Here is a 13189-nt window from a genome sequence, read left to right on the forward strand (position 1 = left end):
AAAAATGATTTTTCTGATGAAGGGTCTAGGCCCGAAACGTCAGCCTTTCTGCTCCTATGATGCTGCTTGGCCTGCTGTGTTCATCCAGCTCTGCACCTGTTGTCTTGGATTCTCCAGCATTTGCAGTTCTTACTATCTCTAACCCTTGGTGATACAGCTGTTTAAAAAATGTCTACATTGAGTGTAGAAAGCTTGGAGTCATTTGTAATCAGAGAGATGGAGTTGTTGACCCATCTCTATTACTGACTGCAACTCATCCTACTGCTGCATAGTTCCAATCAATACATGAAACAGTTGATGTCTCAGCACAGTCAACAGCAAAACTAGATGAAGCACTGTCTTTCATCATTTAATAATGTTCTTAAACTAGGAGGGAAGTATAGTGCCCAAGGCATTGTAAGGGATTCTGGCCAAACTCCTGGAAATCTATTTAAAACAGTGAAAAAGTAATGATTTTAAACAATAGAAAAGCCATGAAACGTTTACCCCATGTTGTCCCGCGAGGGGTAGGTGTAACATAATCCAAGACCAGGACTTTCTTCCCATACTTGGCAGCTTCCTGAGGAAGGGAGAGCACACTGAACATGTAGCCGTTTGCAATAAGAAAAATTCTTTAAAAGACAGCTTTTACACAGGACATAATAGGAGCTGGAGGTGGACATTTGGCCCTTCAAACCTGCTGCATTTTTCACCACATCACCCCAGCATCCAAAAACCTCTCATGGTCAAGAGAAGAATGATCAAGCATCCATAGCCCTCTGGGTAACAGAATTCCAATGATTCACAACCCTTAGAATGAAGGGGTAACACCACCTGTCTTAAATAGTTAACTCTTTACTCATATCTTCCATGTGGAGAAATACCCAGCATCCATCCTGGCAAGCTCAAGAAGTCTGGTTTTGATTTGTGTGTCTCATTTCTTTTAAAAAAAAAATAAAAGAACATTAATTCCTGCAGTGTTGTCCTATAACAGTTCAATTAATGAGCCTTTGTTGCATAGCCTCTAGGGCCAAATGCAACTAGATTAGTTTTAAGATATTAAGTCGATGTAGACAAGTTGGACTGTTTCCACAATGTGGATCTGATGTAGAGGCCTTTCCTTGGGAAAAGGCCAAAACTAAAATTATCTAGGTATAGCCTCCGAGGCCTAATACAAATAGCAAGTTTGAGCCAAATAGAAATTGTTAAAACCTAATTCAGCCTTTAGCAAAATCTCATGCAACTCATCTTACTGCTGCATAGTTCAAATCAATACTGAAGTGGTTGATGTCCTCAAATTAAGATCACAATAGTTCACAAATTTTACATGCCTCCAGCTGTGGTCATGCAAACATTGCCTTCCTCTGGAGAAGGATGAAGGCAGTGTCTTTGCTTCCAATTGTATATTCCCAGAGGTTCTAGACATTTTCAAAGTGTTTTTTAATACCTTGGTGTCTATTATATAAATTTTGGTGCTTTCTTTTATGTAACAACCCCAAAGCATTTTAGTCAATTAACCAGGTGTAACTTAAAACAAAATATGCACAATATCTTACAGTACAGAGTCTGCCATTTGGCTATCTGACCAATAGACAGCCCCTCTGAAAATGCAGCACTATCAACCTAGATTTGAGCTCAGCTTCTCTGGAATTGGACTAGCACCCACAAGTGTGGGGTGTCTCAGGCAAACGTAGACCCAAGTCACCAAATACTTGCAACCCATTAAAAACTGCTTTCAGAGATAAAATGGTTTACAGCTGGATGAACACAGCAGGCCAAGCAGCAGAGGAGCAGGAAAGCTGACATTTTGGGCCTAGACCCAAAACGTCAGCTTTCCTGCTCGGCCTGCTGTGTTCATCCAGCTCTACACCTTGTTATCTCAGATTCTCCAGCATTTGCAGTTCCTACTATCTCTGAAACAAGTTTGGACACAAGCAGAGTTTTGCAAAATTGGGTTTGCACAGGAAGGGCAATGGAGTCAGGTCTTCAGTCACATCTGCCACTAATTGCTCACCACTGCCCAATATTCAGTCTTCATTAAAGTCAGTTTCAGTTAGAGCATAAGATTGCTCAGGTAACTAAATATGTGTCATACATGAAGTGCTCTTGACAAGATGGTGATCTAATTAAAAAGGGATGAATTGAAAGTAAAAACACTTGCCTTTGTGCAAAACAAAGCCCAGTATTACAAAGTGTTGGAGATTGAATTTTTAAAGTGCAACTTAAGTTATTCAAAAATATGGCTCCATGTGTATTTAAGAGGAGTTAGAAGGCATGGAAAGCAGCGATTTGTGTTCGGTCTGGTCTGGTCAAATTTTAGTTGGCGCTTTCCAACCTTGCTTAGATGTGAATCCTAGAATCCCTAGGGTGAAAATACAGGGCATTCAGCCCATGAAGTCTGCACTGACTCTCCAAAGAGCATTCCACCTCCACTATCACCATAACCCTGAATTTACCCAGTGAACTCACTTAGCCTGTACAACCCTGGACATTATGGGCAACTTAACATGGTCAATCTATCTATCCTGTAGATCTTTGGTCTATGACAGGAAACCAGAGCACCCAAAAGAAACCCACGCAGACATGGGGAGAATGTGCAAGTGCCATAGTCAGCTGAAGGTAGAATCAAACCCAGGTCCCTGGCACTGAGAGGCAGTGCTAACCACTAAGCTATTGTACCACTTTGGAAAATTGAGATTAAGACCTCCATTTGAGGAAGTGTCCTTATACTTTTCAGATCAAAAAGATTAGTTTTAGAAAGCAAATCAATTAGCTTGGATTATGTGGGATATGTTGCAGGGAAAGTTAGTTACTTTTTGTTGATCTGTGCATTTCCTTTAGATAGAGGCATGTTTCTGACTGGAGGTCAAAGAGTTGACAGACAGGCAGAGTGAAAATTGTAGCTGTAGACCACTTTAGGACATTAAAGTCATGCGTCAGCTGAAGGCGTCCACACTCATGGTGGTAAAGAGGATGTGTGGCTGAATCCAGTGGAAGGGCTCCTAATCAATTTCTTACTGCAGAGTAGCAGGAAGATCAGGGAAACTAAAGTGAATTCTGCTCCCCCCCCTCCAACATTTCATGGAATGTTGGCACCTCTGGTTAGGCCACCATTTTCTGCTTGCCCCAATTAAGCATCAACTACCTCATCTGAGTCTGGAGTCAGATGCAGGCCATACCAGTTAAGGGTGCAGGTTCTTTCTCCTCCCTCCCACCCCCAATGGAAATTAGTGAACCAGATGAGTCAGATGTCTCACCTGCTAACAAGTCTCCATACAAAAACAAACAGTGGGCTCAACAATTGTCATCACCATGACTCAGGCCATACCTTTGATGCTGAAAGCCCTCCAGAACCTCCTCCAATGACAATCAGATCATAGTCATAGGGTTCCCCTGTTTCACTGGATTGATTCATCACCAACACCTTTGAAGTGCACCTTCGTAAACTTTAGCTGAAAGGGCAAAAAGAAAAAAGTTAACATTTTCTGTTCCTTGCATGATCAGTTCCCTATACTTACTCCATTTTACAAAAGATTGATGTTGACATGGTCAAAAGAATGCATTTGCTGTATGACAACAATGGTTTCTTCCTTCCTGTCAAATAGCAGGCTTGTGCCAAATTAATCTATTGATATTTAAATCACGAGTTAAATTGGCTCCACTCAGGTGGAAGATCCTGGAAATAATAGAAAGGTGATAGAAAGGCTTTAAGCAGCTCAAACATCAAGCACAATGCAAAGGAAGCCCGAATAGGCTTGGGGGCAAGGGTTTGGAAAACAAAATGAAAAGATCGGCCAATAAGAAATGGTCCCCATTTCTTCAAACAAGAAACCAAGAAGTTGAAAACCGAAATAATGTTGGTCTGTTCAGGGGACAAAAAGTAGATGGGTAATATTTTAAACACCTAAAAGCACCTTTTAGCCAATGGCTCAATGTTAGTAATTCAGGCAGATCTTGTATTAGTTTCACAAACTAACAATGTAGTTGTATCTGATCCAATACAGGAACTGGATGGACACTCCCACACTGTCATTTGAGACCATTAATATTCCATGTCATCAAGGATCATATTTCACAATTGAATTCTTGCATAAACCATGACTGAGACTGAATAATTTTAAGTAGCAGTAGAACTGTAATATAGAGAATAGAAAGAACTAGAAAGTAGGAAGGCAATTTAAAAAGTACACAACCTGAATAGTGAATTTAAGTGAAGAAATGAAATCAAAGTAATCTAACCAACTGGCCTCTCTGCTCCTATGATGCTGCTTGGCCTGCTGTGTTCATCCAGCCCTGCACTTTGTTGTCTCGGATTCTCCAGCATCTGCAGTTCCTACTATCTCTAACCAACTGGCAAGGTACTTAGACAGCAATATTTTAAATAGAAGGACTCTCCTTTGTTCTGATTTTTTTCCCCACCTAGGTCCCAGCCCCTTGGTAATTCAAGTACAAGCTTGTTAGCTTCCTCCAGGGCAAATGTAGGATAATAATTCCAAACTCAAAGCTTCTGCTACCCAATTAAGTTAGCACTCAGGTGAAGTGGGGGGAGAAGAGGAGGGGGGGGGGAAGGAGAAGAAGAGAGGGGGGAAAAAAAAATTCAGTTGGTGCTGCTGTTTCATGCTGCTACCACTGCCACGCCAAAATCTACTTCTGGGGAACAGAAGGGAATGTAGATATTTCGGAGTGAGGGTCCATTCAGTTGTCAGCCTCAGCGCTTCGACGCAAATACAAGTATAGTTTTCTGCACAAGCATGAAGTGCCCTTGTTTTGGCAACTGTTGAGAAGCTGAGAATGTTTTGTTTGCTTCCTTTCCTCTCTACATAGGCTGTTCAGATCTGATTTAGAACATTTGTACTTATGATTATGAATAAAGTATATTCAAATGAATACTTTCAGGCTCCGAGTACAGTTTCTGGGGATGTTTAGACATTAGAAATCAGTAAACTACTTGCAGAATTTATTTCCATATCGAAATGGCATCCTCAGAATTGTACAAGAGGGTCACTTTGATAAGAACTTTGCTAGTATTCAGTAGCCAGGGAGAAATTTAAAACTGACCAGCTCTGATTCAATAAAATTAAAGGGGGTGAGGTGGGTGAAGGATACAAAACATGCTGATCAAAACTGTCTTGTCTGTGTAAACTTAAAAATTAGATTTGCACTCTGATTAACAGTAGGTGGCTAACAATGGGATTGGGTCTAGCAATTTTACATTGTCCAAATTTAACTCCATTTACACTTCAGTCAAATCGAGCATTGCTCCCTGGTCACCAATAGCCAAACAGGTTAAACTAACCCATTGGTCAAGTGATTGGCAAAGAGGCTAATGATATTTTTTTATGAAAAAAAAATTGCTGGAAAAGCTCAGCAGGTCTGGCAGCATCTGTGGAGGAGAAAACAGGGTTAATGTTTTGGGTCCAGTGACCCTTCCTCAGAACTGATGGTGGCTGGGAAAACGTCAGTTTATATGCAGAAAATATGGGAGGTGGGTGGGATAGGGAGTAAACGACAGGATAGAGCCCAAGGAGAGAGGAAGACAGTTGGACAAACAAAGGAGTTGATAACGATCAAGCTGGGAGGGTGAACAGTTGTTAATGGGGACTGTTAGTGACTAACAGCAGGGAGTGTGTAATGGCAGACTGTGTGGTAACAAGGCCTGGGACATGAGAGAGTTCAGGCCCTAAAATTATTGAACTCAATATTAAGTCCGGAGGGCTGTAGGGTCCCCAAACGGAAAATGAGGTGTTGTTCCTCCAGCTTGCGTTGGGCTTCCCTGGAACACTACAGCAAGCCAGAGACAGATTTTTTTTTTTTAAAATTGTTAGGATCTGGACTGCACTGTCTGATTTTATGGAAGAGAAACTCAAGTCGAGCTCAAGGGAATTGATAGTCACTTAGGGTGGGGCAAAATGCCAAGGTCACAAGGAACAAGAAATGAAGACAGATCGAGGTGCTTTTTTTTTAAAAAACAGGGCTAGTACAGGCACAACAGGCCAAGTGTCCTCGTTGCCTGCTGCAATCGTTTTCTCAATCTACCTTCACCAAAATATGCCCACTAATTGTCCAGCTTTGATTCAAATAAATCGAAATTCAAGCCTACCCCTTCTCCCCACCTGCCTGGTAGAGGCAATTTTTGCTTTGTCACTGTGAAGAGAAGGAGGAAGTTCAGATTAACTTCAGTGTAGTACATATAAAGCAGCTTCCCCCCCCCCCCCAAATTTCAACCCTGCCCTTGGGAAAGGCACATTTCGAGGAGACCAAATACCCCTCTCCGAAGCTACTTTAAAAAAAAGTTAGTTCTGACCACATTTACTGCTTGTGCTGCTGAAGAAAAATGGAACAAGGAGGACGCTTCAGACTTCTCGTCTGTGAGAAAGTTCCCTGTTTCTAAAAGGATTTCTCTCTTACGGCGAGCAGTCTGCCTGGATAAATCCAGCAATAAAACGCGTTCCAGACACAGACTATAGCAAATCACAGAGAGATAGCCGGCAGCTTGCGCGCTAGGAGGGAAAAAGGGTTAATTCTGGCAGTGAATAAAGTGTGAAAGCTCCATATTGCAGCACGATTCCCCTTAACACACCATCGCCCGCGGAAACAGCCCTGAAACAGACACACACAAACAAAAAAAAAAACAAGGATTCAAAACCTTGCGCATCTCCACACTGATTTAACGGTTCTAAAAACATAAACCATTAAGAAAGAGCATATGCTTTTCTAAACAAAAAGGAAATAAAATGGCTTTTTTTAATTCCCTGGAAATAATGAAATCTGCATACACTCACCCCGTAGTACCAAGTTAAAAGCCCGAACACAGAAGATAGCGTGACTCCCTACCTGTTGAGTCTCACCGGTAGCTGCCAAACACATCAGGTACAATCTGCTTTTCAACCTGTGTCAGGTCAGTCAACTCTCCCCACACCACACTGTTCCTCTCACTGACAAGACAAGCAGCAGTAGCAGCCTATACCCTTTTACAACCTCATCAGGGGCGGAGTCTCTACTGCCTTAATCACTGACACTCCAACCTCTCTGCCTGCTCATTTCCCCTGGAAACGAAATCACATTGGCCACTCTCAGACAAGCTCCTCATTGCTGGGATGACTGGCGAGAATAAACTCGCGTTCCCAAAAAAAAAACCCTAAGGTCGCATGATTCAGCAGAATTCCTCAGCTAACCTCATCAGTCATACTACCTTTTGGGCTGTTGCCAAATCCTCACTGAGAATATTCGATTTCACCGACCTTGTTTGAATATCGTGTGTCAGATCACAGGTGAGATACCCCGCCTTCAAAGTGATTGAGGTTCTACCTGTACAAGAAAAGAAATTGCAAGAAAAGCTCAGCAGGTCTGGCAGCATCTGTGGAGAGGAATCAAAGTTAATTGTTTCAGGACAAGTGACCCCTCCTCAGAACTGATGGTAGCTAGGTTCTACCTATCCCTGGTGTTGCAAAGGATGTCACAGATGACCAGAGGGTGTGGAGAAAGTTTAAATCTAGAATGGACTTTTCCAGGGGCTGTATCACCGGTGGAGTATCTGCCAGCAGGAGGCCACTCACTGCATCCACATTTAACATTTGGCCTCCCGGTCAGTGTTCCAACTTGTGATTATACACTTAGGATGAGAGCCCATCGCTGAATTCGACCTGAAGCTACGTGCAGCATGGCCTTGTCCTCTTTGAGTAGTCCTAGCAGGGGCTTGTGGTCTGTTACTGTTACAAATTCCCATCCATAAAGGTATTTGTGGAACTTTCTCACACCAAATATGACACCAAACCTCCCTTCTGTATCTGGGCACATTTGCCTCTACATTAGCCAATGTCCGACAGGCATAAGCTATTGGGCATTCCTCTCCATTGGGCCATCTGTGAGGCAACACTATTCTGATGTCGTATGGGGAGGCGTCACATTGTCAGCACCAGATCTCACTTGAGATCATAGTGTACCAACACCTTAGACAATGATAGCTGCTTCTTCACTTCCCTAAACACTATGTATTGGCTACAAGACCATTTCCAGAGAGGCCTCTTTTTCAATAGCAAATGTAGGGGTGCCAGCATGGAGGCCAGGTTATGTATGAACTTCACATAATAATACACCAGCCCAAGGAAAGACCTAAGCTCTGGCACAAATGTGGGAGCCGGGGCACCTTTGATCACCCTCATTTTACCTTCCAACAGCTGTAACCTGGTCTTGTCAACTCTGTAGCCCAAGTAGGTCACTTGGGGGGTCTGGAACGCACATTTTTCCCCTCTAAGGCCTATACCTGCCTTGGAAAAACATCTAAGGACTATGTCCAAGTTCTGTAAGTGCTGTTTGGTGGTCTTCCCTGATGTGGGGGTACCAGTGTTGGACAGGGTGGACAAGTTCAAAATCACATGACACCAGGTTATAGTCCAACAGGTTTATTCAAAAACACTAGCTTTTGGAGTGTTGCTCCTTCCTCAGGTATAGTGAGAGAGGAGGTATGAAGACACAGTGTAGAGGCAGGGTTCAGTCAGTTGGTGTGCTAGCTGCAGATTGAAAGAGAAGAATTCATAACTCATCGTAGAATCTGCAAATACTCAGGATTGTCAAGTCTGGAAAACTGCTTACCATCACTGAATTCACTTCAGATGACACAAACCAGCAAAATTTGTGAGCAGATACCACTGAGTGAAAAAAAGGAACGAGCAGTACAATCCAACTGGGATCACATGTGTAACAAAAACAGAAGTTGTAAAAGATCAAAGGATCATACAACTGATGCAAATATATTGAATAAACCTAACGTAGCTGGCTGACTCCCTCCTGTTAAATCTGTAATCGGTTAGAAAGGAAATACAGGTTTCAATTGATTAAAATGCAAATCCCAGAATTTCTTTCAAGTCACTGCCCCGAGATAGCTAAAGGTTTTATTAGTGTACACAAGAGGTGACATCTCCATGCATTTTAGGTGTGAGACCTTGTTTAGAATCTGTCTGTGTCAGACTGGTTTTATTTCCAAAGCAGGAATTTATAAAATGCCCCATTGACTGACTGTGTCTACAAATTGTGTGCTTTTTGAACAAAATAGAATGTATCTGCAAATACAAATCTGCAAATGCAAATTCACCCCATAGATTCACCCCATCTAGCCTTTTTCCCGGCCAACATCTCTGTCTCTGGCTTGCTACAGTGTTCTAGCGAAGTTCAGCGCAAGCTGGAAGAACAACACCTCATTTTCCACCTGGGGACCCTGCAGCCCTCCGGACTCAATATTGAGTTCAATCATTTTAGTCCCTGAACTCTCCCATGTCCTAGCCCCCCACCCCACACACCAGACCTTGTTATCACATCGCCCGCCATTACACATTACCTATGGTTAGTCACTAACAGTCTCCATTAACAACTATTCACCATCTTAGCCAGATTGTTATCAACTCCTTTGTCTGTCAAACTGTTCTCTCTCTTTGTGTCTATCCCCACCTATCATTTACTCCTTACCCTCTCCCCTCACCCTATCTTCTGCATATAAACCAACATTTTCCCAGCTACCATCAGTTATGAGGAAAGGTCACCGGACACTTAATGTTAACTCTGATTTCTCTTCATGGATGCTGCCAGACCTGCTGAGCTTTTCAAGCAACTTCTGTTTTTGTTACACATGTGATCCCAGTTGGATTGTACTGCTCGTTCCTTTTTTTCACTCAGTGGTATCTTCTCACAAACTTTGCTGGTTTGTGTCATCTGAAGTGAATTCAGTGATGGTAAGCAGTTTTCCAGACTTGACAATCCTGAGTATTTGCAGACTCTACGATGAGTTAGGAATTCTTCTCTTTCAGTCTGTAGCTAGCACACCAACTGACTGAACCCTGCCTCTAGACTGTGATTCCTAGATGCCAGTCACCTGCCTTCACCCCAAGAAGCCACCTAACCTTTCCAATTGCACTGTGTGCCTGACATAAGCCACCCTCAAACCCTGCCCTAACTTCCCTGGGCTGTAGAATGCCTCCCCACTGTGAAACCCCTTCTCACCTTCCTTTTGGGTTTCTTCCTGCAGTACTACCTGCATCCACCAGGGGTGATGGAGCAGCTAACCAATCAGATTGGCTGGCAGCTTCTGAGGATAAGTATTCCCAGGTACATATTAGACAAGTCGCTTAGACATTGTTACTGAGCCAATTGGTGAATTTAGGATGCAGACCTTCACTGTCTGAGATCCTACACTGTTCTGGCCTTCTTCACCCAAACCCTTTCTTAGATTAGATGGAATTTAATGCAGCCTTCAATATTAACCCCTTCAGAACCATTACTTTGTAACGTAACTGTCAAGGTACTTCCCCGCAGTCCATAATAGGGAAAATCCAGACAGATGTACTCCTGAACTATCTGCTTCCTGTAGTTGAGGAAATCCTCCCAGAGATGTAGTGTGGTCTTAGGCCTCCCAGAGGCACCTCCTCCTTGACATGATTTTTGTTGTCAGATAATTCCTAGAAAAGACAGGGAGAACAACATTGGGCATCATCAACCTAGCCATTTAAACATTGGACTCAATAGATTGTGAATGACAGGTGACCTTATAGAGATTTATAAATTAATGAGGGGCATGGATAGGGTGAATTGCCAAGCTTTTTTTTCCCAGGGTAGGCGAGCCAAACCTAGAGGGCATAGGTTTCAGGTGCGGGGGAAAGATTTAAAATAGACCTGAGGGGCAACCTTTTCACACAGGGGGTGGTGCGTGTATGGAACAACCTGCTTGGGGAAGTGGTGGGGGCTGGTACAATAACAACATTAAAGGTATTTGGATGGCTGTATGAATAGGAAGAGTTTAAAAGGAAGTGGGCCAAATGCTGACAAATGGGACCAGATCAGTTTAGGATATGTGGTCGGCATGGACGAATTGGCCCGAAGGGTCTGTTTCTGTGCTGTACAACTCTATGACATTAGATGTTGTTCTGCAGTAAGTGGATGTCAGAGCTATGTCCTTACAATCCTGAAAAGGTTTCATCATTATATAACTGTAACTGCCTTCAAAGTCCATATTGGAGTCAGGCAGGGCTACATGGTAGCCCCCATATTGTTTACAATCAGAGAGGATTACAATCAAGTAAATAGTGTTCTGACCCAGGTTGGAGGAATGCTCTAACTTTCTCTAGTCGCATTACTCCACTTGTTACAACATCAATGTTTCAACATTTTACACAATTTCCTGATTTGACAAGTTTATTAGATTTAGAATAAAACAATCAGGTTCCTTCAGTATTCAACACTGACTAAAGAAAAATAATCTCTGTGGAGATTAATTTTGGAAGAAAAATTACAGTAATTTGGCCCATAGTGGTTAGTTCTTAAAGGAAAACAGATGAAGTATGGGATGTTCAAGATGGCTTTTAGTTATTGTCCTGGTACGGGGTGTCACTAAACTCAGACATTTGTCACGGGGATCTTCAAGTGCAGTTCATTTAATTGAGAATAACTCCTTCAGTGGACTTTCAGGAGGACAGTTGAATCAGTGTTTCATTTATCACACTGGATACAACAAAGGGTTCACACAGAAAGGTAGAGGATGAGCTCAGTAGCTTCTCTCTCTCTTAGCAGGTTGTACCCTAATGGAACTCCAAACAGTATCTAAAACAGCCATAAACCCAGACATGTGGCATCCAGTAAACAAGATCAAGCAAATTAACTTAAGCCATGTGATTTTCAAGAAGCGTCCTTTTCAAAACAAAATCCCAGTATTTTTTCTTTTAAACACAGGTTTGTATATCCAAATGCACCACAGTCCACAATCGTTTAAGATTAATCTTCAAAAATATTAATAATGAAGCATCTTCGCAACATTAGGTACTTTCAAAATGTGCCTGGGGAGACATAAAGATCAATAGTGCAACCATTGACCCTAGCATTATACACAAAATTTTTATTGACCCCAGATCCCCGGAACATTACCTAGATCTGTGGACTAACAGTCCAGTAATAATACAACTAGGCCATCACCTCCCCTAAAGGCTCAGCGTCAACTTCCATCTGATTGGGCCTCTGTCAATCGAGGGGTCACTCTCACATGTTAACGCCACTCAATAAATGTATAATAAGAGACAAAGAAATGGTTGAGCAACTGAATACATACTTTGGTTCTGTCTTCACAAAAGAGGACACAAATCAGATGCAAGAAATGTTGGAGAATGCAAGATTTAGTGAGAGGGAAGAATTGAGGGAGATCAATATTAGTAAAGAAATGGTGCTGGGAATTTTGATGGGATTGGAGGTGGATAAATCCCCAGGGCCTGATAATCTACATCCCAGAGCACGTAAGGAAGTGGCTCTAGAAATAGTGAATGCATTAGTGGTCATTTTCCAGGATTCTATAGACTCTGGAACAATCCCTGCTGATTGGGTAGCTAATGTCACTCCAATATTCAAAAAGGGAGGTAGAGAGAAAACAGGGAATTATAGACCGGTGAGCCTAACGTTGGTAGCAGGGAAAATTCTCAAACCCAATATCAAGGACTTTATAGTGGAGCATTTAGAAAACAGTTTCAGGATCAGACAGAGTCAGCATGGATTAATGAAGGAGAAATCATGCTTGACAAATCTGTTGGAATTCTATGAAGGTGTAACGGGTAGAGTTGACAAGGGGGAACCAGTTGATGTGGTATATTTGGACTTTAAGAAAGCGTTTGACAAAGTCCCGCATAAGAGATTATTGTGCAAGATTAAAACGCAAGGGACTGGGGGGAAGTGTACTGAGATGGATAGGAAACTGGCTGGCAAAGAGGAAACAAAGAGTAGAAATTAATGGGTCCTTTTCAAATTGGCAGACAGTAACTAGTGGGGTGCCACAGGGATCGATGCTGGGACCCAGCTATTCACAATATACATTAATGATTTGGATGAGGGGACAAAATGTAACATCTCAAAATTTGCAGATGATACTAATTTGGGTGGGAGGGTGAACTGTGATGAGGATGCAGAGATCCTTCAGCATGATCTGGACAGGTTGGGTAAGTGGGCGAATCAATGGTAGATGCAGTATAATTTGTATAAATGTGAAGTTATTCACTTTGGGAGCAAAAACAAGAAGGCAGATTACTACCTGGATGGCTATAAATTGGGAGAGGGAGTGTGCAGTGTGACCTGGGTGTCCTTGTGCACCAGTTGCTGAAGGAAAGCATGAAGGTGCAGCAGGCGGTAAAGAAGGCAAATGGCCTTCATTGCGAGAGGTTTCGAGTACAGGAGCAGGGATGTATTG

At 42.5% G+C, this 13189-nt stretch overlaps 1 long non-coding RNA gene across 1 annotated transcript; it reads right to left on the reverse strand.

The window, feature by feature from the left end:
* Positions 1–464: 464 nt before the first annotated feature.
* On the reverse strand, positions 465–7054 carry LOC125481004. Its single transcript, XR_007264101.1, has 3 exons — positions 6814–7054; positions 3308–3431; positions 465–559 (listed from the first exon to the last, which is right to left on the reverse strand). It is a non-coding gene; the product is annotated as an uncharacterized LOC125481004 (long non-coding RNA).
* Between the last annotated feature and the right edge of the window lie 6135 nt (positions 7055–13189).

The sequence above is a fragment of the Rhincodon typus genome, chromosome 18 (assembly GCF_021869965.1).
Source record: "Rhincodon typus isolate 14 chromosome 18, sRhiTyp1.1, whole genome shotgun sequence".
Taxonomy (NCBI): domain Eukaryota; kingdom Metazoa; phylum Chordata; class Chondrichthyes; order Orectolobiformes; family Rhincodontidae; genus Rhincodon; species Rhincodon typus.